Source organism: Diceros bicornis, chromosome 4 (assembly GCF_020826845.1).
Source record: "Diceros bicornis minor isolate mBicDic1 chromosome 4, mDicBic1.mat.cur, whole genome shotgun sequence".
Lineage (NCBI taxonomy): Eukaryota > Metazoa > Chordata > Mammalia > Perissodactyla > Rhinocerotidae > Diceros > Diceros bicornis.
In genome coordinates this window covers 102,320,000-102,346,987 of record NC_080743.1, presented here as the reverse complement: position 1 = coordinate 102,346,987, position 26,988 = coordinate 102,320,000, and the positions used below count along the sequence as shown (strand labels likewise).

Sequence of the window (26,988 nt, the reverse complement as noted above, 5' to 3'; positions counted from 1 at the left end):
TGAAAACCAAGTGACTTAAGTTTGTTTTAGCATGCCAATGAAATTAAGAAAATAAGTATTTTAATTATTGTTATTGATTTTAAAAATCAGAAATGAGGAAAACAAACTTCTTTGTCAAAAGACACTTCTGCAAATGAAGTTGTCTGAAAAACTGACAGCTAGCCTCCCGTTTTAACCACTAAACCGTAAGAAATGTAATACCGTGGGCAAACAGTTGAGCGTTGTCGCCTGCACGAGTCCCCAGCGCTGTCGCCCCATCACGGCCACAGATCAGGGGAAGGAGCCGGCAGAGGGGAGACTGCTTCGCCCTCAGCATCCTTCCTTCCTGGGTCAGAACTCTGTCCCAGCTGCTCACTGTCTAGTCTTCTGGGGAAGCAGAGAATTCTTCTGGGGACACGACACATCGGGTGTTAAGGATGTCATCGTTCTTTTTAAAACAAATGTTACATCGCGTGACGCGCTTCTCAGGACAGGAGGAGCCGCCTCAAGGGAAGGCACATCATCTCCAGGAGCTGACGGTCATCCACGGAGAGCAGAGTCAAGGGCTGCAGAGCGCCAGCCCGCTCCCGCTCCCGCTCTCCGTCTCAGGGACACCTCGATCCCCACCCTCCTCCCAGCGCCCCCCCCAGCGTTTCCCATTGTAGCCTCGGAGGCCCGCGCATGCGCAGGACCGGCGCTCTGAGCGGCAGAGGCGCTGGGGAGCGGGAGAGCCCCTGGGCGCCTGCGCTGGAGGCGGGGTCCCTGGTGCGGAGGTGGCTGCCTCGGAGGTTTGTGTGGGGGGATGGGCGGTTTCTGGATCCTTCCTCCAGGATTTTCAGCGCTGGGGAGCTCTTCTTTCTGCAGTGTGGAGGAGCGGTGGGTAGGAGCGGCGCCCAGGTAGGCGGTGGGGGTCGGGCTCGGCGTGGAGATCGCCGCCGCAGATGGCGGGAGCGCGGTGTCGGGGGTGGGGGCCAGGGGACGGGGCTGCTGGCGGGCTGCCCCAGGCGGGGGAGGCCAACCTCTGTCCCTTGGAGGAGCAGAGGAGCGCCGCCTGGCCGGCGGGTCCCTCTGCTTTGGCGGGGCCTTACCTCGGTAGGGCCTCCTGCCCACCCAGCGGAGGTGCAGGGGGCGGCAGGGAGTCGCCTGCCCTCTGCGCGCGCCCTTGAGTTCACGCCCCCGGGACCCGGTCTAGGCCAGGTCTCCGTATCCCCGGGTGAACACTGCCCTTCAGAAGGTGGACTGTGGTCAGCCCTCCTCTGCCTGACTCTGCTCAGGCTATTGGGCTCCTCATTGCCTTCTTTAAACAAATAAATGTTCCTACTTCCTTGGGACCACTTTTATAGAAAAGCCTAATCTCATTTATGGTTTCTGATAATTGACTCTATATTTGCAAGGCAAACTTGAAACCTGTGAATTCTTGTAAACTGCATTTAATGAAAGGAGCTTTAAACAATCTTTGGTGCAAATTATGTAACTTCCCAATAATAACTCACCTTCTGTTAAGATTGAAGATTGATCAGTTGATGAGATCGATTGACATAATGTGTATGGAACTTAGGTTTCAGTGGAAAGGTTTTTCTTGGCAGTTGCTGCTAAAATTAAGATCGGATAAGGATGAGGTTTTTAGAAGTAGTATGTAGTGTGTGTTTTGTCTCCGTACTCATTTAGAATTGTAAGAATTTAGATTTGGAAAGCCCATAGAACAAGAATTTTGAAATTTTGATTTGACTGACAAGGTGAAAGGTCAAAAGGCCAAATACGGTAGGATTTCATTATATGATATTCTAGAAAAGATAAACCATAGGGAAAGACAACAGATAGTTGTCATTAGTTTTAATATTTAATCATTTAGTTTAATAGTTTAATCATTAGTTTTAATATTTCTCATTAAATAAATACATTTTAATGTTAGCATCCTAATTATGCTTTTGGATGATACCAGAAGTTAATAGCCTATTAAATTCTGCAGTAGGAACAAATGACAAGTTGGCTATTGGTGTCTTTGAAGTGTAAGTATTGGCGGTAATGACATTTTTAAATAAGATTTTTTGAATTCTGAACTACTGACTTTTTTGCTAGATCCTGTTGGACATGGCATATTGCAAGTTTCAAAAGGCTCTTTAAATTATTGTAGCAGGCTGAAGCTATTAAATTATAATGTAAGATCTTTATAGATGAAACAGGCGAAAATACAAAAAGACATTCATGATTTTATCTTTGTTAAAAAATCAGGTAGGGCCGGCCCCGTGGCTTAGTGGTTAAGTGTGCGCGCTCCGCTGCCGGCGGCCTGGGTTCAGATCCCGGGTGCGCACCGACGCACCACTCCTCTGGCCATGCTGAGGCCGTGTCCCACATACAGCAACTAGAAGGATGTGCAGCTATGACAGACAACTGTCTAGTGGGGCTTTGGGGGAAAAAATAAATAAATAAAATCTTTAAAAAAAAAAAAAAATCAGGTAAATCTTACCATATACATGAATGACTTTTCGCTAGACAGACCTGGAGTTGACAAGATGGACTCATTGGTATGGTGAACTTGTTTTGGAATGTTAAAATGGGAGAGGATATATAAGTTTTACCTGAGGGTGACCCAAGTTAATATGGTGGGTTTCGCTGTTTATATGCTCTTTCTGAGTTACAATCTTGATTAAACAGCTGGTCATAGACAGGCCAAGAAATTTGGACCATTTCATGTATCAATATATTAAGATGTCTTATGTCTCTCATAGTTTCTGATTTCAGGGTGTCTGGGAAAAACAGTTTCTCAACATAGCTACTTTGGAATATAATTTTGATTGTTGACTTATTGAATCATAGAACTGTTGAGTTGGAAATAATTTTAGTGATTGTAGATCCTAACCTCTTCATTTTCCAGGAGATGGAAAGTGAGGTTTCTCAAGTCGTCCATAGTCTGACTGCTACTTTAGTGGCAGGGTTGGAACTAAGTGCTCAGAGACTTGTCTCCAGATTCCTAGTACAGTGCTCTCTGTGCTACGTACTATTAAGTAGACAAACCGATGAGTTACCTTCCCAAATCATATATGTAGCCAGCAGGGTTGATTCTTTCCCATATGCATTTCTTTCCTTTCTTTTTTAAATAACTACTAACCACAATTAATTCATTCCCCTGCCATGTTTAATGACTATCCTTGTGTGTGTCTCCTCGAGCACACACGTGAAGGACTCCCTAGAATGGACACCTGCCTGTGAGTGGATTGCTGGGCCAGAGGCTGATGTGCATCTGCAACTTGACGAGCTGCAGCCAAATCATTCTCCGAAATTTTAACAATTTCCATTCCCGCCAACAGTGTCTCAGTCCTCCTTGCTCTGGGAATTGTCAGATCGGCATTGTCAGATTTTTGAATTTTTGCCAATCTGATGGGTGAGAAATGATGTATTTGTTTTCCTCTTTGTACAACTGTTTTGACAAATGCATGGAGCTGTGCAACTACCAAAATCAAGATACAGAACAGTTCCAGCACCCAGAACTCCCTTGAGTTGCTCTTTTGTAGTGAACTCTTCCCCCACCCTTAACCCCTGGCGACCAATGATCTGTTGTCTTTCCCTATGGTTTGTCTTTTCTAGAATATCATATAAATGGAATCCTACAGTATGTGGCCTTTTGAGTCTGGTTTCTTTCATTTAGCACAAGACATTTATTTGAGTGTTCATCCGTGTTGTTGCCTGTATCAGCAGTTCCTTCTGTTTTATTGCTGAACGTAGTATCCATTGTATGAATGTACAACAGTTTATCCATCCACCAGTTGAAGGACATTTGACTTATTTTCAGTATTGTGTTTTTTGACTATGAATAAAGCTGTTATAAATATTTGAAAACAAGTTTTTGTGTGAACATAAGTCTTCTTCTCTTAGGTGAGCACCTAGAAGTGGAATTGCTGGGTCACATGGTATGTGTATGTTTAACTTTATTTTAAAAACTGTTTGTGGTAGCAAAGTCATGGCCCACAAAGATGTTGTAATCCCTGGAACCTGGGAATACATTAGTTTACTTGGCAAAGGTGAATTAAGTTTGCAGATGGAATTAAGGTTGCTAATCAACTGACTTCAAAATAGGGAGATTATCCTGGATTATCCAGGTGGGCCCAGTGCATCACAAAGGCCCTTAAAAGGGAAAGAGAAGCAGGCGAGTAGAAAAAAGATGCAACAAGGGAAGCAGGGCCAGAGAGATGCAGAGTTCTTGGTCTTGAGGGTGGAGGAGGGGAGCCATAGGGTAAGGAATGTGGTGGTCTCTAGAAGCTTGAAAAGGCTAGGAAATGCATTAATCTTTAGAGTCTCCGAAAAAGAACCTAGCTCTGCCAGCACCTTGATTTTAGCCCAAGGAGACTTGTGTCAGACTGCTAACCTACAGAGCTGTAAAGTAATAAATCTGAGTTGTTTTAAGCCATGAAATTTGTCTAGTTTGTTACAGCAGCATAACAAACTCCACTTTAAAACTGTGTTTTCCAAAGAGGCTGAACTACTTTGTGTTCCCACCAGCAATGTAGGCATGTTGCAGTTACTTTCCATCCTCATTAACACTTGGTATGGTCAACCTCTTTAATTCTAGTCATTCTAACGTGTATGTAGCAGTGTCTCAATGTGGTTTTATGTGCATTTTTCTCATGATTAATGACGTTGAGCATCTTTTCATGTGCTTATTTGCCATCTGTGTATCTTCTTTGATGAAGTGTCCAAACCTGTGCCCATTTTAAATTGGATTTTCTTTTTTTTTTTTTCCTTTTCAATGCACTTTTCTTTTTTTCTTTTAAACTTTTTGTTTATTGTAGTAACATTGGTTTATAACGTATAAATTTCAATCCAGGTGTACATTATTATACTTCTATTTCTACATAGATTACATCATGTTCACCACCCAAATACTAATAATACAACCCATCACCACACACGTGCTGAATTGTCCCTTTCGCCCTCTTCACTCCCCCATTCCCCTCTGGTAACCATCAATCCAATCTCTGTTTCTATGTGTGTGTTTGTTGTTGTTTTTGTCTTCTACTTATGATTGAGATCATATGGTATATTACCTTCTCCCTCTGACTTATTTCACTTTGCATAATACCCTCAATGTCCATCCATGTTGTCACAAATGGCTGGATTTCATCGTTTCTTATGGCTGAGTAGTATTCCATTGTGTATATATACCACATCTTTTTTATCCATTTGTCCCTTGATGGGCACTTAGGTTGCTTCCAAGTCTTAGCTATTGTGAATAACGCTGCAATGAACACAGGGGTGCATGTATCTTTACGTATTGGTGTTTTCAAGTTCTTTGGATAAATACCCAGCAGTGGAATAGCTGGATCATATGGTAGTTCTATCCTTAATTTTTTGTGGAATCTCCATACTGTTTTCCATAGTGGCTGCACCAGTTTGCACCCCCACCAGCAGTGTATGAGAGTTCCCTTCTCTCCACATCCTTTCCAACACTTGTTGTTTCCTGTCTTGTTAATTATAGCCTGACAGGCTATAATTCTGACGGGCGTGAGATGATATCTCATTGTAGTTTTTTTTTTTTTTTTTTGTAATTTTATTTATTTATTTGTTTTTCCCCCAAAGCCCCAGTAGATAGTTGTATGTCACAGTTGCACAGCCTTCTAGTTGCTGTATGTGGGACGGGGCCTCAGCGTGGCCAGAGAAGCGGTACATCGGTGCATGCCCGGGATCTGAACCTGGGCCGCCAGCAGCGGAGCATGCGCACTTAACCGCTAAGCCACGGGGCCGGCCCTCTCATTGTAGTTTCGATTTGCATTTCCCTGATAGTTAATGATGTTGAACATCTTTTCATGTGCCTGTTGGCCATCTGTATATCTTCTTTGGAGAAATGTCTGTTCAGGTCTTTTGCCCATTTTTTAATTGGGTTGTTAGCTTTTTTGTTGTTGAGATGCATCAGTTCTTTATATATTTTGGAGATTAACCCTTTATCAGATGTATGGTTTGCAAATATTTTCTCCCAATTGGTAGGTTGTCTTTTCGTTTTGTTGATGGTTTCCTTTGCTGTGCAGAAGCTTTTTAGTTTGATGTAGTCCCGTTTGTTTATTTTTTCTATTGTTTCTCTTGCCCGGTCAGACATAGTGCTTGAAAAGATGTTGCTAAGACCGATGTCAAAAAGCGTACTGCGTATGTTTTCTTCTAGAAGTTTCATAGTTTCAGCTCTTACATTCAAGTCTTTAATCCATTTGGAGTTAATTTTTGTGTATGGTGTAAGGTAAGGGTCTACTTTCATTTTTTTGCATGTGGCTGTGCAGTTTTCCCAACACCATTTGTTGAAGAGACTTTCTTTTCTCCATTGTATGTTCTTGGCTCCTTTGTCAAAGATTAGCTGTCCATAGATGTGTGGGTTTATTTCTGGGCTTTCGATTTTATTCCATTGATCTGTGTGTCTGTTTTTGTGCCAGTACAATGCTGTTTTGGTTACTATAGCTTTGTAGTATATTTTGAAATCAGGGAGTGTGATACCTCCAGCTTTGTTCTTTTTTCTCAGGATTCCTTTAGCTATTCAGGGTCTTTTGTTGTTCCATATAAATTTTAGGATTCTTTGTTCTATTTCTGTGAAAAGTGTTGTTGGAACTTTGATAGGGAGTGCATTGAATTTATAGATTGCTTTAGGAAGTATGGACATCTTAACTACGTTAATTCTTCCAATCCAAGAGCACAGAATGTCTTTCCATTTCTTTGTATCTTCTTCAGTTTCTTTCAGCAATGTTTTATAGTTTTCGGTGTACACATCTTTCACCTCTTGTTAAGTTTATTCCTAGGTATTTTACTCTTTTTGTTGCAATTGTAAATGGGATTGTATTCTTAATTTCTCTTTCTGCTACTTCATTGTTAGTGTATAGAAATGCAACTGATTTTTTTTTAATTTTTTTATTGATGTTTTAATAGTTTTTAGTATTGTGAAGTTTTGGGTTGTACATTTTTGTTTGTCCATCACCATATATATGTCTCCCTTCACCCCTTGTGCCCATCGCCCACCCCCATTGCCCCTGGTAACCACAATACAGTTTTCTCTGTCCATGTGTTGGTTTATATTCCACATATGAGTGAGATCATACAGTGTTTGTCTTTCTCTTTCTGGCTTACTTCACTTAACATAATACCCTCCAGGTCCATCCATGTTGTTGCAAATGGGACGATTTTGTCTTTTTTTGTGGCTGAGTAGTGTTCCATTGTATATATACGCCACATTTTCTTTTTTTTTTTAAAGATTTTATTTATTTATTTTTCCTCCAAAGCCCCAGTAGATAGCTGTCTGTCACAGCTGCACATCCTTCTAGTTGCTGCATGTGGGACGCGGCCCCAGCATGGCTGGAGAAGCAGTGCGTCGTGCGCACCTGGGATCTGAACCCGGGCCGCCAGCAGCGGAGCGCGCACACTTAACCACTAAGCCACGGGTCCGACCCTACACCACATTTTCTTGATCCAGTTGTCAGTCGAGGGACACTTAGGTTGCTTCCACATCTTGGCTGTGGTGAATAATGCTGCAATGAACATAGGGGTGCATAAGCCTCTTTGGATTGTTGATTTCAGGTTCGTTGGATAGATTCCCGGTAGTGGGATAGCTGGATCATAGGGCATCTCTATTTTTAATTCGTTGAGGAATCTCTATACGGTTTTCCATAGAGGCTGCACCAGTTTGCAGTCCCACCAGCTGTGTATGAGTGTTGCTGTCTCTCCACATCCTCTCCAACATTTGTTGTTTTTGTCTTGGTGATTATAGCCATTCTAACGGGCATGAGATGATATCTTAGTGTTGTTTTGATTTGGAAATGCAACTGATTTTTGTATGTTGATTTTGCATCCTGCAACTTTACCATGTTCGTTTATTACTTCTAAAAGATTTTGGTGGATTCTTTAGGATTTTCTATATATAAAATCATGTCGTCTGCAAATAGTGAGAGTTTCACTTCTTCTTTTCCAGTTTGGATCCCTTTTATTTCTTTTTCTTGCCTGATTCCTCTGGCTAGGACTTCCAGTACTATGTTAAATAGGAGTGGTGACAGTGGGCATCCTTGTCTGGTTACTGTTCTTAGAGGGATAGCTTTCAGTTTTTCACCATTGAGGATGATATTAGCTGTGGGTTTGTCATATATGGCCTTTATTATGTTGAGGTACTCTCCTTCTATTCCCATTTTATTCAGAGTTTTTATCATAAATGGATGCTGTATCTTGTCAAATGCTTTCTCTGCATCTATTGAGGTGATCATGTGATTTTTATTCTTCATTTTATTAATGTGGTGTATTATGTCGATTGATTTGCAAATGTTGAACCATCCCTGCATACCTGGAATAAATCCCACTTGATCATGGTGTATAATCTTTTTAACGTATTGTTGTATGCGATTTGCTAGTATTTTGTTGAGGATTTTTGCATCAATGTTCATCAGTGATATTGGCCTGTAACTTTCTTTTTTCGTGTTGTCCTTGTCTGGTTTTGGTATCAGGGTAATGTCGGCTTCATAGAATGAGTTAGGGAGCTTCCCCCCATCCTCAATTTTTTGGAAGAGTTTGAGAAGGATAAGTATTAAGTCTTCGTTGAATGTTTGGTAGAATTCATGGGGGAAGCCATCTGGTCTTGGACTTTTATTTTTGGGGAGGTTTTTGATTACTGTTTCGATCTCCTTACTGGTGATTGGTCTATTCAAATTCTGTATTTCTTCTTGATCCAGTTTTGGAAGGTTGTATGATTCTAAGAATTTATCCATTTCTTCCAGATTGTCGAATTGGTTGGCATATAGTTTTTCGTAGTATCCTCTTATAATCTTTTGTATTGCTGAGGTGTCTGTTGTAATTTCTCCTCTTTCGTTTCTGATTTTACTTATTTGAGCCTTCTTTCTTTTTTTCTTGGTGAATTTAGCTAAAGGTTTGTCAATTTTGTTTATCTTTTCAAAGAACCAGCTCTTGGTTTTATTAATTTTTTTCTATTTTTTTTAAGTCTCTATTTCATTTATTTCTGCTCTGATTTTTATTATTTCCCTTCTTCTACTGATTTGGGGCTTTGTTTGTTCTTCTTTTTCAAGTTCCTTTAGGTGCATTGTTAGATTGTTTATTTGAGATTTTTCTTGTTTGTTGAGATAGGCCTGTATTGCTATAAACTTCCCTCTTAGAGCCGCTTTTGCTGTATCCCATAAATTCTGGCATGTCATATTTTCATTTTCATTTGTCTCCAGGTATTTTTTTATTTCTCCTTTGATTTCTTCATTGACCCAATCGCTATTCAGTAGCATTTTGTTTAATCTCCATGTATTTGTGGCTTTTCTGATTTTCTTTCTACAGTTGATTTCTAGTTTCATACCATTGTGGTCAGAAAAGATGCTTGGTATTATTTTAATCTTCTTAAATTTATGGAGACTTGTTTTGTGGCCTAATGTGTGATCAATCCTGGAGAATGTTCCATGTGCATTTGACAAGAACGTGTATTCTTTGGTTTTTAGATGGAATGCTCTGTATATATCTACTAGGTCCATCTGTTCTAGTGTGTCATTTAAGGCCAATGTTTCCTTATTGATCTTCTGTTTGGATGATCTATCTGTTGGTGTAAGTGGAGTGTTCAAGTCCCCTACTATTATTGTGTTACTGTCTATTTCTCTTTTTATGTCTGTTAATAATTTCTTTATATATTTAGGTGCTCCTACATTGGGTACGTAGATATTTACAAGTGCTATATCCTCTTGTTGGATTGGTCCCTTGATCATTATGTAATGCCCTTCTTTGTCTCTTTTTACAGTTTTTGTTTAAAGTCAATTTTGTCTGATATGAGTATTGCTACCCCAGCTTTCTTTTCATTGCCCTTTGCGTGGAGTATCTTTTTCCATCCCTTCACTTTGAATTTGTGAGTGTCTTTAGGTATGAAATGTGTTTCTTATATGCAGCATATATATGGGTCTTGTTTGTTTATCCAGTCAGCCACCCTATGCCTTTTAATTGGAGCATTTAGTCCATTGACGTTTAAAGTAGCTATTGATAAGTACGTACTTACTGCCATTTTTCAACTTTTTTTTTCTCAGTGTTTTAGTAGTCCTTCTCTGTTCCTTTCTTCTTCTATACAGAGTTGATGGTCTCTTTAGTTTGACCTCTGTCTGAAAGCTCTACTCTTTAACTCCCCTCCTTCCTCATTTTATGTTTTTGATATCATATCTAACTTCTTTTTTGTGCATTTGTATCCATTACGTTCTTATCATGGAAATAGATAATTTTTCCTATTTGTGGTCTTCTATTTTCCACTTAAAGCAGTCCCTTTAACATTTCTTGTAGCACTTGTTTCTTGGTGACAAACTCCTTTAATTTTTGCTTGTCTGGGAAATTTGTGATCTCTCCTTCCATTTTGAATGAGAACCTTGCCGGTTAGAGTATTCTTGTCTGTAAGTTTTTTCCTTTTAGCACTTTAAATATATCATGCCACTCTTTTCTGGCCTGTAAGGTTTCTGCTGAGAAGTCAGCTGATAGCATTATGGGGTTTCCTTTGTATGTAACTTGTCTTTCTCTTGCGGCTTTTAGGATTCTCTCTTTATCTTTAATTCTGGACATTTTGATTATGATGTGTCTTGGTGTGGGCCTCTTTGGGTTTATCTTGTTTGGTCCTCTCTGTGCTTCTTGTACCTGGATGTCTGTTTCCTTCCTTAGGTTAGAGAAGTTTTCATCTATTATTTCTTGAAATAGATTCTCTTTGTCTCACTCTTCTCCTGGGACACCTATAACATGGATGTTAGTGCGCTTGATGTTGTCCCAGAGGTCCCTTAGACTGTCCTCACTCTTTTTGATTCTTTTTTCTTTTACCTGTTCAGCTTGGGTAATTTCTTCTAGTCTTTCGTCCAGCTCTCAGATCCGTTCTTCTTTATCCTCTACTCTGCTTTGAGTCCCTCTAGTGAATTTTTCATTTCCAGTATTGTATTCTTCATTTCTGATTGGTTCTTTTTTATATCTTCCATTTTTTTGTTGACATTCTCACTGAGTTCATGTATTCTTCTCCCCAGATCAGTGAGCATCCTTAACACTCTTTGTTTGAACTCTCTGTCGGGTAGGTTGCTCATTTCTGTTTCACTTAGTTCCTTTTCTAGGGTTTTGTCCTGTTCCATTACTTGGAATGTATTCTTTTGCCTCCTCATTTTGCCTCTTTTCCTGTGCTTGTGTCTGTGTATTAGGTAGGTCAGCTCCGTCTCCTGCTCTTGGATAGGTGACCTTATATAAGTGATGCCTTAGGGGGCCTGCAGTGTGCTTCCCTCAGTTTTCAATGTTCCAGGAGTGACCCCTGTGTGGGCTACATATGTCCTTCTGTTGTGGCGTGTTTGGTCTCCCTGTAGGTGCCCAGGGAGGCTGAGTTATGCTCCTGGCCAGCTGTTATAATGCTCAGCTGCTTGTAGTTGTTGTGGGCCTTTCAGTCTCTTTATCAGATGTGGAGAGCCCCAGCACAGTTGGCTGAAAGTTCTAATATCACATTTGTGTTTCAGTATTTCTTTTTTTTTTTTTTTTTTTTTTTTTTTTTTTTTTTTAACATTTTTATTGATATTTTAATGGTTTCTAACATTGTGAGATTTTGGGTTGTACATTTTTGTTTGTCCTTCACCCCATATATGACTCCCTTCACCCCTTGTGCCCATCCCCCACCCCCCACCCCCCCACCCCCCACCCCCCACCCCCACTTCCCGGGTAACCACAGTCCAGTTTTCTCTGTCCATGTGTTTGTTTATATTCCACATATGAGTGAGATCATACAGTGTTTGTCTTTCTCTTTCTGGCTTATTTCACTTAACATAATACGCTCCAGGCCCATCCATGTTGTTGCAAATGGGACGATTTTGTCTTTTTTTATGGCTGAGTAGTATTCCATTGTATATATATACCACATTTTCTTAATCCAATCGTCAGTCGAGGGACACTTAGGTTGCTTCCACTTCTTGGCTATGGTGAATAATGCTGCAATGAACATAGGGGTGCATAAGCCTCTTTGGATTGTTGATTTCAGGTGCGTTGGATAGATTCCCAGTAGTGGGATGGCTGGATCATAGGGCATCTCTATTTTTAATTCTTTGAGGAATCTCCATACCGTTTTCCATAGAGGCTGCACCAATTTGCATTCCCACCAGCTGTGTATGAGGGTTCCTGTTTCTCCACATCCTCTCCAACATTTGTTGTTTTTTGTCTTGGTGATTATAGCCATTCTAACGGGCGTGAGGTGGTATCTTAGTGTTGTTTTGATTTGCATTTCCCTGATGATTAGTGATGTTGAGCATCTTTTCATGTGCCTATTGGCCATCTGTATATCTTCCTTGGAGAAGTGTCTGTTCATTTCCTCTGCCCATTTTTTGATCGGGTTGTTTGTTTTTTTGTTGTTCAATTGTGTGAGTTCTTTATATATTATGGAGATCAACCCCTTGTCAGATGTATGTTTTGCAAATATTCTCTCCCAGCTGGTTGGTTGTTTGTTCATCTTGATTCTGATTTCATTTGTCTTATAAAAGCTCTTTAGTCTGATAAAGTCCCACTTGTTTATTTTTTCTTTAGTTTCCCTAGTCTGGGTAGGCATGTCATCTGAAAAGATTCCTTTAAACCCAATGTCAAATAGTGTGTTGCCTATATTTTCTTCTATGAGTTTTATAGTTTCAGGTCTCACCTTCAGGTCTTTGATCCATTTTGAGTTAATTTTTGTGTATGGCGATAGCACATGGTCCACTTTCATTCTTTTGCATGTGGATGTCCAGTTTTCCCAACACCATTTATTGAAGAGACTTTCCTTTCTCCATTGCATGTCCTTAGCACCTTTGTCGAAAATTAGCTGTCCGTATATGTGTGGTTTTATTTCTGGGCTTTCAATTCTGTTCCATTGATCTGTGTGTCTGTTTTTGTACCAGTACCATGCTGTTTTGATTACTATTGCTTTGTAGTATGTTTTGAAGTCAGGAATTGTGATGCCTCCTGCTTTGTTCTTTTTCTTTAGGATTTCTTTAGCTATTCGGGGTCTTTTGTTGCCCCATATAAATTTTAGTATTCTTTTTTCTATTTCTGTGAAGAATGTCATTGGGATTCTGATTGGGATTGCATTGAATCTGTAGATTGCTTTAGGTAATATAGACATTTTAACTATGTTTATTCTTCCAATCCACGTGCATGGGATATCTTTCCATTTCTTTATGTCATCGTGGATTTCCCTCAATAATGTCTTGTAGTTCTCATTGTATAGGTCCTTCACCTCCTTGGTAAGATTTATTCCTAGGTATTTTATTCTTTTTGATGCAATTGTAAATGGTATTATCTTTTTGAGCTCTCTTTCTGTTAGTTCATTATTAGCATATAGAAATGCAACTGATTTTTGTAGATTGATTTTGTACCCTGCAACTTTGCTGTAGTTGTTGATTGTTTCTAACAGTTTTCCAACAGATTCTTTAGGGTTTTCTATATATACAATCATGTCATCTGCGAATAGTGAGAGTTTCACTTCTTCGTTACCTATTTGGATTCCTTTTATTCCTTTTTCTTGCCTAATTGCTCTGGCCAAAACCTCCAGTACTATGTTGAACAGGAGTGGTGAGAGTGGGCAGCCCTGCCTCGTTCCTGTTCTCAGAGGAATGGCTTTCAGTCTTTCCCCGTTGAGTATGTGTTTCAGTATTTCTTTTAAGTGCATAGGCCCCCAGTGTGGCAGGTTGTTAGGCTCAGGGGCTTACAAATGCTATAAGCCTCCAGCCTTTAGGTCTCTTGTCAGCTCTCTGAGGATTGCAGCTGGGTGGGGCTGGCCTCAGGCACAGGAGCACCCAATTGTTTCAGGCTTTGGAAGGTGGGGCAAACCCCCATGTGGGTCTTTGAGAAGCACAAGTCTTCTGTAGCTGACAAGCCCTGCCACCCGCAGGTCCACACACACAGTCAACACAGTCCTGCCCCATGTGCGCACCCCAACCTCCTGAAGTGGACTCCGTCTCTCCATGGCAGGAGCCCCACACACTCCACTACCACCCCACACTCTCCACTCACTCCTTGTGCATGCCCTGCCCCACTGAAGTGGGCTCAGTTGCCAGGCTGCAGAGAATCCAGTCACCAATCCATGCAGGCCCACAAGTTGCCTGAGGCTTGTTGTTGGGTGGGGCCGGTCCCTAGGGTGGGCTGCCCACCCTGGCTGAGCTGGATTAAATCAGTGCTCTAGTGGGTGGGGCAGGCCCTGGGCTAGCAGTCCCCAGGGAGAACTCCAACGGAGTCTGTGTCAGCATGCCCACACCAGGCCACAACAATGGCCGCTGCCAATGTCCCAGTCCCTGGAGAGGTCTCACCTCTCACTGCATTGTACTCAGAGCCTATCAGGTGAGTCTGTTTTCACCAAAGCACTGTGCACATTTCTTTCTGGTGATTTTAGGTTGCTTTCTGAAATGAGTGAGTTTGTGCATGGACCCTTTAAGAGCCTGTTTTAATTTCTTTGTGAACTAGCTTTTCTGGGGGTATTCCCCAATGTTTTAGTAGCAGGCAAAGTCAGATATTATGCCACTCATCTCGTTTGTGCTTGGTCCACAAAATGCCCACAGCGGGGGCGCTCCCCGGCTCAGGGCCCCACTGCTCCAGGGAGAGCTGCGTACCTTTGGGCTGCTCCCGGGTGGCTGTGAAGCGCTGAGGCTTGTGAAGGCAGCGTTTTTCCTCTCCAGAAGGGAGTTTCTGCCTCTTCCACCTCAATTAGGATTCTCCTATGTTGCAGGAGTTCCCCTTATCCAGTTTTCAGTTCTCTCTCAGGGATCATTTTTCCACGAGTAGTTGTAAATTGGCTGTGTCCACAGGAGGAGGGGGGTTCAGAGTCTGCTTACGCCGCCATCTTGACTTCTCTCCTCTATATCTTATTTTTAACCCTTAGAAACCTTTAATTTTTAGTGAAAATTAAGAAGTAAGCAATTATGAACTGTATTTTACATCAACAATCTGTGAATTGGCAGACTGATAAATACTTTTTATAAAATTTCTAGAAATATGTGCTTTTTCACAGAATAATTCCCAGCATGACACATGTTTACTAATAATCAATTTTATCTTGTTTCTTTGAAATAAGAAGCCCAAAATAGATAAGCCTATGTTCAGTAATTAATTTTCATTATTTTGTCTTATTAGGGAATGATCTAGATGTTCAATAAGTTGCTATCATTTAATTTAATTTAGAAAAACTTTAAAGTTTTAGGTTACCCAAAAGATTTGGGAAACTTATTTGAAATGTTCACCTAAAAAAACCTTTTATTCTGCTTGCATTTAATTTACTTGCTCTTAAAATTACGTTTAGATTACTTATGAAAATTTCATCTTACTGAATTTTTTTTCTTGTTGACAAGTTTGTAAGCCTAGGCAGAATAAAAGTATTATATTTAATACTTATAACACTCAAGACATGTCTGTTTTAATTAAACCAACAAATTTAAACTAGGTTTTATTTACTGAAGATTATCTTAGATCACATAAACTTGAAAGAATATTTGCATTAGTTTTTTTTCCCTGAGAATTTTAGAATGCCCAATCCTTAGAAGTGCTTACCTTGAAACTAAATAAATAGAGCTCTTTTACAAATCAATTTTAGCAAAACCATCCTGAAATAGAAAAACATTTCACATTTACAACGTATATATGTATGAACATATACACAGACACTAACAGATGCAAACAGAAATCTTATAGCTTTTGCTTTTGCTAGTATTTATGGAGAGAACATGTAAGATTTTTTTTATTAGCCCAATTTCCAAATACCTCCCCCTTTCTGATGAGAAACGTTCGCATTTCAAAGAATGGATCTTAGGTGCTAGAGAAGATGGGGATGGAAAATTTACATGAAAATGCACAGATTAAATGCAGGACAATTCTATTTTCAATGTTTTGATCTTTTTAAGCATTTTGAGAGGAATAGGTGCGGTTTTGGGGATTGGAAAAAGGGTGGGTACGCTTTGAACTTCTAGAGCCACACATTTGGCCCTGCAGAGATTTGCAAGACAAAGACAGTTGTTTCCAGTTCCCCAAAGAACTGGATTGCAGCCTGAGTAATAAAGAGGCTGATCTGCCTTTCCAATAACTTTACCTCCAATTTACTTCTGTTCCTCTGAGTACATAGTTTTACTTTAGCATTGGAAAGAAGGCCAAAAAGATTTCTATCAGGCTCTGAATGATACTAGCTCAAGACAAACTTGACATAAGGGAAGCCATATTGTAGAGAAGAAATCCTATTGTAACTTTCAATGATCTCTGACTAACTAACCCAGCTGGGATATGCACCCTCCCAGAGATCTAACTGCACTGTAGATTTTACAACCCCTGTTTGTGCACGTACCTCCCAGCTGTGATAAGATGATAGCTTTGTTCTTTTGAGTTCCTTAGGAATGTGATGACCCCTGAACAGAAAGTCTATGCTGATAGCCATCATCAATGAAAACTGAAAGACCTGGTGTGGCGACTCCCAGTCTGTAACACCTGAGGGTCCACATTCCCAACCCTATCCCCTATAACCCACCAACCTATATAACTGCTGTAAGATTTTGTGCCCCCATAAGATGATTCTTTCGGACATTAGTTGGCCATCTTCCCTCTTGCTAGCAAGCTGTAGTAAAATGCCCTTTCTCTGCCGTCATCTTGCCTCTTGACAACTAGCTTTTGTCTCGTGGTGAGCAGATCGTGCCCTTTGTGCAGTAACATGAATATCAGTTTCCAGTTTGGCCAAATTTCTGATCATACAGTTATTAAATCCTTTTAAATATCTTTTCAGGTTTCAGCTAGAACAAACAGTAAATATTTTTGGCAGATCAAATAACCATATTAAAATTTTAATTTTAGTTTTCCCTTGGGTGTTTAGTGGAATAACACAGCAGTTTTCCAGGAAATCCATCAGAGTTTCATCAACTCTGGGAGGGGCCCATACGGAGACATTTAAGTTGTTTTTTTTCTGTGTGTATGAGGAAGATCAGTCCTGAGCTAACATCCGTGCTAATCCTCCTCATTTTACTGAGGGAGACCGCCTCTGAGCTAACATCTGTTGCCAATCCTCCTCCTTCCCCCCTCCAAAGCCCCAGTAGATAGTTGTACATCATAGTTGCACATCCTTCTAGTTGGTGTATGTGGGACGCAGCCTCAGCATGGCTGGAGAAGTGGTGCGTCGGTGTGCACCCGGGATCCGAACCCCGGGCCGCCAGTAGCGGAGCGCGGGCACTTAACCGCTAAGCCACGGGGCCGGCCCAGGAGACATTTAAGTTGATGTAGAAGAATTTGCATAGGGCTTTTGAGGACAATCTCTTTTTCAATGTCCTAGTTGATTACGATTAAGACATCAATCTTTAGGCCAGTGTTTTGATAATTCTTTCACTATAGCTCTTAGTTCAGTCTTTGACCAAGGGCTCAAGGACAACTGAGGGGGCCTGTCTGCAGCCTCAGGTAGTTTTATTTTAAATGGTAATTGTTTAATAGTCTCTTCAGAGTAGAAAGGCAACGCAGACAGAAAATTAGTAAAACATGAGTACTCAGGTGACAAAAGACAACAGGGAGCAATAGGAGTCACATCCATAGTTATGTCCATTCTGTTGTCTTTTGTTTTAAGTACCTTTTAACTCTTTAATTTTTCATTAGCCTTTTTTAATGAGTCTTTTCTAAAGCTATTTTGGAATCTTGAAGCCTTTTGTAGTCTTCTGCATACCAATTAAAGTAGGCATCCCATTCTCTCTGTCCAATTTGGGACCCTTTGGTCTCTAGTGTATTTCTTAGATGAGCAACTTTTATCTAATTAGAATATTCCCTGTAATGGGCATTGTAATTAGAGATTGTTTTTAGTAAAATTGTGCCATCTTTCTAGATATCTGCAACTTCTGGGACTATAGCTATTAAACATAAAATAAGCAGGTGTGCTGGAAGTTGGTGTGCTCAATTCTTTGGATGTAAAGGATCCGATTTCTTTAGCCTTTATCTACGCAAAACAAGACAAACAAATCTGTGCATCTTAATATACTGAAAGTAACCAAGAGATGTTATTACGTCGTGGCACCTTAATATATTGGCAGTAACCAAGGGATATTACTATGTCCTAGCCAAAAGAAGGCCCTGTGTGCACCACCACCAATTCCTGTGGAACCTTGGACCGGAGATAAGAATTGAACCAGCCAACTCCAAGAAATGTGAACTGATTTCAAATTTGGAATGGAAAACTGCAGCTGCTACCACCAGTTCCCAGCATGGAATCTGGGGGCTGATTCCAAAACAGAATCTGGAGACAGAATTAAGGGTTGGGGTTTTCCACTATCAAAAAATTGACAGTGACCAAGAGATATTACTGCATCCTGGGAATCATGGTCTGAAAGGAAGACTCTGTAAATGAAACCCAATTAGATTGAGAGCTTGAATGCAAAGAGAAAGTGGAGCTCAAACCAAGAGGAAATTACCAACAGCTCCCAGAAACAATGAGAAAGGCTGTGAACTCAAAAGGGTTTGCAAGTGCCACAAGTGTGTTTCTTGTTGTCCCCAAATGTCATTGGAAGTTCACTTCAGATGCCACCACTGCCATCAATCTGTTAAAAACAAAATTCAGCTGAGTAAATTTGAGGATCTAATTGGCCAATCAGACAGCATCTCATAGGGCAGGCAGAGGGATATTCCTAGGGGTTACACAATAGGGAATGCTTTTATAGTAAGGAGGGCAGGACAAGGAAGTCATCAGCAAGGAAAAAATGAAAGTTCATTGGAGGAGAGTATGAATTCAGGTCACGGTTTCTTGTTGGCTGAGCTGTGATGTTTCTATTGGCTGGGCTTGTTGCTGGGCAAAAAGGAAACCTACCTTCCTCCACCTGGAGCAATAAAGTAGTTGCACTTTCTGTCTTTGAGTGCAAGGTACATCTCTTCCTGTTGAGGTCTATAACTGGCACTGTAATTAACTGACACCATAATTGACCATCTTCCTATTTGGGCTAATTGATGACCAGTGGTAAGATATGAAAGCTACCTCTACAGGCCTTCCTCACTCCAATTTTAGTTGAGGTTGCTTTTAATTTTAACACTACCCAGTGGGAAATGCAGGTTATTCAATTGCCTGGCCAGGGTATCCTCCAATAAGAGACACCTGAGATCCTTGATTTCTGGAGAAGCCCAGAACCCATCAGGCAGCAAGTCCAATTAGGGACTGACTGTCACAAGTCAAAAGCTACCACCTCAGAATGATTTTTGGAGGGTGGGCTCCCTCAATCCTGGAGGCTGTGTAGGTTGTTGGGAACCATCCCAAGCTCCACGGTCCTGGAGGACCCTTGCTGCCCAAGGCTGTGTAACTGGGTGTTCACTGCATATGTGCAGCTATTCAGGTCAGGGGGAGCCAGGGACCTGGAACAAGGCAGGTGTCAGAAGAGACCAGGAGATGGCTCTTGGGGGTACAGGGCATCTGCCTAATTCCAAGCCTTAACCTACACAAATGCACATATTCTCCCTGAAGTCAGAGCTAGAAGTTATTCAACTGCCTTGCCAGGGACGTGCTGGGTAGGCTGGCTGGGGTATTCTTCAGTAAGAGACACCTGGGGGCGTTGATAGCTGGAGAAGCCTGGGACCCTATCAGAGAGCAAGTCTAAATGGGGACTGTCTCCAGTTGAAAGCTGCCACTTGAGAACAATTCTTGGGGGTGGGCTTCCTCCACCCTGAAGGCTATGCAGGTGGTTGGGGACTGGCCCCACCTCCTCAGGCCTAGAGGACCTTAGCCACCCAAGGCTGGGTGACAGGTGTGTGGTGCACATGCAGACTCCAATTTTAGACTCCAATTTTAGACTCCAATTTTGTCTCCCAGCCCCAAGAAGCTGTCAAAGTAATGCTTAGCCTCTCATTTGCATTTTCTTGTTTGGGACACATTCCTAGGGCAAAAAACGCCCAATGCAGGGCTCATCTCTCAGCATATCTGTTTTCTTCCAGATCTTGGCTCATAATTCTTCAGTACTTTGTTAGCATTCTTATGCTTTCAAGCAAATGTTTTATTATTTTGTTCAGCTCTCCTAGTCTCTCTCAGCAGAAGGGTTGTTCCAAATTACCTAATTTGTCACTACCAGAAGCTACCACCTGTATATCTTAGTTTATTCTTTACTAAATCTTTCAAAAGCTAACAGCAATATTTTAAAGTTTCTCTCCTCCCATATCACTTGCAATATTATCAATTCCTGAATTTTTAATATATTTCAAATTATACAATTTGATATAATATTATTTAATGCCTTAAACTTTATGAGTGTTATATACACATGATAGATGTTTTGTTTTGGAAAACATTATTTACAAATATTATTTATGTTACCATGTATTGAGTTGATAATTGTTATTTTAAACAAATTGATAGCTATTTTAAATTTTTCTCTTTTATTTTTTAATATAGTGAATATCAATAGATATAACTACATAAACAGAAGATCTTTGAAGTCCCCAATTTTTAAGAGTATAAAAGGATCCTGAGACCATACAATTTAAGAGCCACTGTTGCATTCTTTTAGTCAGTTGATTTTTTTAAATTATTTTATTGAGGTCATATTGGTTTATAACATAGTGTAAATTTCAGGTATACATTATTATATTGCAGCTTCTGTATAGACTGCATCATGTTCACCACCAATAGTCTAGTTTTTATCTGTCACCACACATATGTGCCCTTTACCCATTTTGCCCTCCACCTCCCCCCTTCCCCTTTGGTAACCACCAATCTGTTCTCTTACCTATGTGTTTGTTTATCTTCCACATATGAGTGAAATCATGTGGTATTTGTCTTTCTCTGTCTGACTTATTTCACTTAGCATAATACTCTCAAGGTCCATCCATGTTGCCCCAAATGGCATGGTTTTGTCTTTTTTATGGCTGAGTAGTATTCCATTATGTGTGTGTGTGTGTGTGTGTGTGTGTGTGTGTGTGTGTATGTGTGTGTGTATATATATGTATATACACATGTATTTCTAGACTCTCAATTCTGCTCCATTGATCTGTGTGTCTGTTTTTGGTACTTGTGCCAGTACCTTTATATATATACCATATCTTCTTTATCCATTCATCCATTGATGGGCACTTAGGTTGGTTCCATGCTTGGCTATTGTGAATAATGCTGCAATGAACATAGGGGTGCATATATCTTTTTGAGTTAGTGTTTTCATGTTCTTTGGATAAATACCCAGAAGTGGGATTGCTGGATCATATGGTATTTCTATTTTTAGTTTTTTGATAAATCTTCATACTCTTTACACAGTGGCTACACCAGGTTGCATTCCCACCAGTAGTGTATGAGGGTTCCCTTTTCTCCACATCTTCTCCAATACTTCTTATTTCTTGTCTTCATAATAATAGCCATTCTGATAGGTGTAAGGTGATATCCTATTGTAGTTTTGATTTGCATTTTCCTAATAATTACTCATGTTAAACAACTTTTCATGTGCCTGTTGTCCATCTCCATATCTTCTTTGGAAAAATGTCTGTTCATTACTATTGCCCATTTTTTGATCAGGTTGTCTGGTTTTTTTTTTTTTTTTGGTCATTGAGTTGTATGAGTTCTTTACATATTTTGGACATTAACCCCTGATTGGATATATGATTTGCAAATATTTTCTCCCAATTAGTGGGTTGTCTTTTTGTTTTGTTGATGATTTCCTTTGCCATTAGGAGCTTTTTAGTTTGATATAGTCCCATTTGTTTATTTATTCTTTTGTTTCCCTTGCCTGAGTAGACATGGTATTTGAAAACATACCGTTAAGACCAATGTCAAAGTTTACTGCCTATGTTGTCTTCCAGGAGTTTTTTATGGTTTTAGATCTTATATTCAAATCTTTAATCCATTTTGAGTTAATTTTTGTGCATGGTATAAGATAATGGTTTACTTTCATTCTTTTGCATGTGGCTGTCCAGTTTTTCCAACATCAGTTATTGAAAAGACTTTCCTTTCTCCATTGCATGTTCTTGGCTCGTTTGTCAAAGATTAGCTTCCATAGATGTGTGGTTTTATTTCTAGACTCTGAATTATGTTCCATTGATCTTTGTGTCTGTTTTTGGTACTTGTGCCAGTACCATGCTGTTTTGATTATGATAGCTTTGTAGTAGACTTTGAGATCAGGGAGTGTGATACCTCCAGATTTGTTCTTTTTTGTCAGGATTCCTTTGGCTGTTTTGGGTCTTTTGTTGTTCCAGATCAGTCTTAGGATTCTTTGTTCTATTTCTGTGAAGAATGTCATTAGGATTCTGATTGGGATTGCATTCAATCTGTAGATTGCTTTAGGTAATATGGACATTTTAACTATGTTTATTCTTCCAATCCAGGAGCATGGAATATTTTTCCATTTCATTATGTCTTCTTCGGTTTCTTTCAATAATGTCTTACAGTTTTCAGTATATAGGTTTTTCATCTCCTTGGTTAAATTTATTCCTAGGTGTTTTATTCTTTTCATTGCTATTATAAATGGGATTGTATTCTTGATTTTTCTTTCTGCTAGTTCATTATTAGTGTACAGAAATGCCACTGATTTTTGTATGTTGATTTTGTACTCTGTAACTCTACTGTATTTGTTAACATTTCTAACAGTTCTTTTGGTGGATTCTTTAGGGTTTTCTATGTAGAATCATGTCACCTGCAAATAGTGACTGTCTTACTTCTTCCTTTACAATTTGGATCCCTTTTATTTCTTTTTCTTGTCTAATTGCTCTGGCTAAAACTTCCAATACTATGTTGAAAAAGAGTGGTGAGAGTGGGCATCCTGGTCTTGTTCCTGTTTTCAGAGGAATAGCTTTCAGTTTTTCACAGTTGAGTCTGATGTTGGTTGTGGGTTTGTCACATATGGCCTTTATTATGTTGAGATACTTTCCTTCTATATCCATTTTGTTGAGAGATTTGAATGTTGAATCAAAATGAATGTTGAATCTTGTCAAATGCTTTCTTTACATCAATTGAGATGATCATGTGATTTTATTCTTCACGTTGTTAATGTAGTGACTCAACATTGATTTGTGGATGTTGAAACATCTCTGCATCCCTGGAATAAATTCCACTTGATCGTGGTGTATGATCCTTTTGACATATCATTGTATTTGATTTGCTAAATTTTTGTTGAGGATTTTTGCATCTATGTTTCAGCAATATGGCCTATAATTTTCCTTTTTTGTGTTGTCCTTGTCTGTTTTTGGTATCAGGGTAATGTTGGCCTCATAAAATGAGTTAGGAAGCATCCCACCCTCTTCAACTTTTTGGAAGAGTTTGAAAAGGATAGGTATCAAAACTTCTTTGAATATTTGGTAGAATTCACCGGGGAAGCCGTCTGGTCTTGGGCTTTTGTTTTTTGGGAGGTTTTTTATTACTTTTTCAATCTCTGTGCTTATGATTGGTCTATTCAAATACTCTATTTCTTCTTGATTCAGTTTTGGGAGGTTGCGTGATTCTAAGAATTTATTCATTTCTTCTAGGTTATCCAATTTGTTGGCGTATGGTTTTTCATAGCATACTCCTATAGTCCTTTGTATTTCTACTCTTTCATTTCTGATTTTATTTATTTGAGTCTTCTCTCTTTTTTTCTTGGTGAGTCTGGGCTCAGAGTTTGTCAATTTTATTTATCTTTTCAAAGAACCAGCTCGTAGTTTCATTCATCCTTTCTACTGTTTCTTTAGTCTCTATTTCATTTATTTCTGTTCTGATTTTTATTGTTTTCTTGTTTCTACTGACTTTGGGCTTTATTTGTTCTTCTTTTTCTAGTTCTTTTAGTGATAGTGTCAGATTGTTTATTTGAGATTTTGCTTATTTCTTGAGGTAGTCGTGTATTGCTGTAAACATCCCTCTTAGTACCACATTTTCCACATCCCGTAACTTTTGGTATGTGGTGTTTTAGTTTTCATTTGTCTCTAGGTATTTTTTTATTTTTCCTTTGATTTCTTCATTGATCCAACAGTTGTTCAGTAGCATGTTGTTTAGTCTCCACATATTTGTGACTTTTCCAGCTTTCTTCTTTTAGTTGATTTCTAGTTTCATGCTATTGTGGTCAGAAAAGATGCTTGATATGATTTCAATCTTCTTAAATTTATTGAGGCTTGCTTTGTTTTCCAACATATGGTCTATCTTTGAGCATGTTCCATGTGCACTTGAGAAGAATGTGTATTCTGCTGCTTTTGGATGGCATGTTCTATTCCATCCAATAGAATATATCTATTAAGTCCATCTGGTCTAGTGTTTCATTTAAGGCCTTTGTTTTCTTGTTGACTTTATGTCTGGATGACCTATCCATTGATGTAAGTGGGATGTTAAATTCCCCTACTATTATTGTGTTGCTGTGAATTTATCCTTTTAGGTATGTTAGTAGTTGCTTTATATGCTTTGGTGCTCCTGTGTTAGGTGCATATATGTTAGTAAGTGTTATGTCTTGGTGGAATGCCCCTTTTACCATTATATAATGTCCATCCTTGTCTCGTTATCTTTTTTGTCTTGAAGTCTGTTTTGTCTGATATAAGTATGGCTACACCCACTTTCTTTTGGTTGCCATTTGCTTGGAGTATCATCTTCCATCCCTTCACTCTGTGTTTGTCTTTAGAGCTGAGATGTGTCTCCTGGAGGCACCATATTGTCAGGTTTTGCTTTTTAATCCATTCAGCCACTCTGTGTCTTTTGATTGGTGAATTCAATTCACTTACATTTAGAGTGATCATTGATATATGACGGCTTAATACTGCCACTTTATTTCTTGTTTTCTGATTGTTCTATATTTCCATTGTTTCTTTTTCCCTGCATTTCTGACTGCCATTTCAGTTTGGTGGTTTTCTCTGATGTATTTTCTCTATTTATGATTTGTGACTCTGCTCTGATTTTTTATATTGTGGTTACCATGAGGTTTGTACAAAATATCTCATAGATGAAATAGTTCTTTTTCTGATAGTCTCTATCTCCATTAGCCTATGAAGTTTTTGTCCTTTTCCTCTTCCCCTTCTATGTTTTTGTTGTCACAAATTATTCTTTTTTGTGTTCTGGTTTGTGACCAAATTGAAGTGTTTATAGTTATTTTTGTTGATTTCTTTACTTTATCCTTTATGTTATAATTGTTTACTAACCTATTCTGATATAGAGTTGCAATTTTCTGATTCTGTCTGTCCATTTATCACCTTGCTGAAAGCTTTGTAAACCTTTGCTTTTTTGCTTCAGGTAGGAGGGCTCCTTTCCACATTTCTTGTAAGGCAGGGCTAGTGGCAATGAACTCCCTCAGCTTTTGTTTGCCTGGGAAAGCTTTCATTTCTCCTTCATATCTAAAGGATAATGTGACTGTATAGGGTATTCTTAGCTGACAGTTTTTGTCTTTCAGTATTTTGAATATATCATTCCACCCCTAGCCTGTAGGGTTTCTACTGAGGAATCCATTGAAAGCCATGTGATGGATATTTTTATGCCTTCCTTTTTCTAGTCATTGCTTTTTTGCCTTAAATTCTACTTTCTCTGGGTTTTTTTAATATTTTCATTTACTTCATATATCTTTGCCTATTCTCTTATTTTATAACCATTCAGAACCATTTTGCATTAAGCATGTCCTATAAAAACATCCACGTTTACTATGATTACTAGTATGATTGAGCTACTGTAATCTTTTATATTTTATATATTTTTTGCCCCTTACTATCTTCTTGTGTTTTTGCTACATTTTTCCTTGCTCTTTCTGTCTCTAGTTACTTGGAAATTTTCCCTTCAACTTTTATTCCACTAGTGGATGGATATTCTTATTTTTAAAATCTCTTAAATTTATTGATATCAATAATAAAACCACAGCTATAACATGTCCTATGCTAGATGAAGAATTTAACTTTGCTACTTTCCAGTTTTTGTCAAAGTAAATTGTGATACAAAAACTGAGTTCATAATTATGAAACCTGTATTATATATAATTGTAAGAACTGTTTTTATTTCTTTTTTCTTAATCACAATTATTTACTTTATGTATTTTTATTTAGTTATATTGATTTAATTGTTCTTTTCCTTTTATTTTACACTTTATATTTTGAGTTCTTCATTTTGATTTATTTCTCAGTTGGCAGGAATATTTCCTAAAGTAACATTTTGTAAAAATGTTTTATGGAAGCGCCTCCACCTCCAATGGAGCCCACTAACATCCTATACCAGTTATCAATTTATTGCCTTTCAGCTTCAAATCCATCCTTCATAGATGCCTGGAACATCTCTCCCATGCTAGCTGGCACATGTTAAGATTCGTCAGGTGAGAACATTGGAGGGGCAAGGGGAAGAGAAACTGTCTCCCTGGCTCCATTGTGCTTTCCTTTCTGCTTGATCCCAAGACTCTGAACTCCAGTGGAGCTCACTCCCAGCATGTTTCAGCAGCACTCCTGCTGGCAACTTCATGGCTAGTTCTGTGTGTATCCCACCTAGTTTCCTGAGTTCAGCTATATGAGTGAATTCCTGATAAAAAGCAGGGGTGACTCAGCAGGCTTCCTGAAAAGCCCAGCATACAGCATTCTCCCAGGGCAGCTTCCCATTGAGTTTTGCAGAGCCCTAGTAGCTTCACCATGAGTTCAGCAGCATCCTCCAAAAGCAACTTGCTGGGAAATTTTGTGGGCACCCAGCAGGAGGCTTCCAGCTGGCAACCCCAGCCAGCAGTTCTCTGCCCACCAGCCTTGGCTCTCTGACTGTGGACCAGTTCTGTCCAGAGACAGCCCAGAGAACTTCTCTGCCATCTAGTGGGCTGCAACCACAGCTTCTCCCACAAGGGCTGAACCCCAGCCTTTGGGTATCCACTCCTCTTCCAAGTGTGTTCCTCCTTTGCGTACTCTCCATCAGCCATAAGAGATTCTTTAACATTCCTTTTTATTCCCACTGTGTAGTTAATTCCCTGAAAATAGTTGATAATTCTTATATATATCAAACCTTCTCTGTTCAAATTACTGTGTGATTTCTCTCTCCTAGATCAGAGGCAAGAGAAAACTATGGACCATTTTTTGCCTCCTCTACTCAGAATGGAAAGAACCAATGGAATCTTACTACTATTAACATCTCTGAATATTGCACTGGTTTCTGGAATTTGCACAGAGCGGGAGTCC

The 26,988-nt window shown here is 39.5% G+C and overlaps 1 long non-coding RNA gene across 1 annotated transcript; it reads left to right on the top strand.

The window, feature by feature from the left end:
* The first annotated feature begins 745 nt into the window (after window positions 1–745).
* LOC131405004 (uncharacterized) lies at window positions 746–26,988 on the top strand. Its single transcript, XR_009219890.1, has 3 exons — window positions 746–876; window positions 26,079–26,150; window positions 26,855–26,988. It is a non-coding gene; the product is annotated as an uncharacterized LOC131405004 (long non-coding RNA).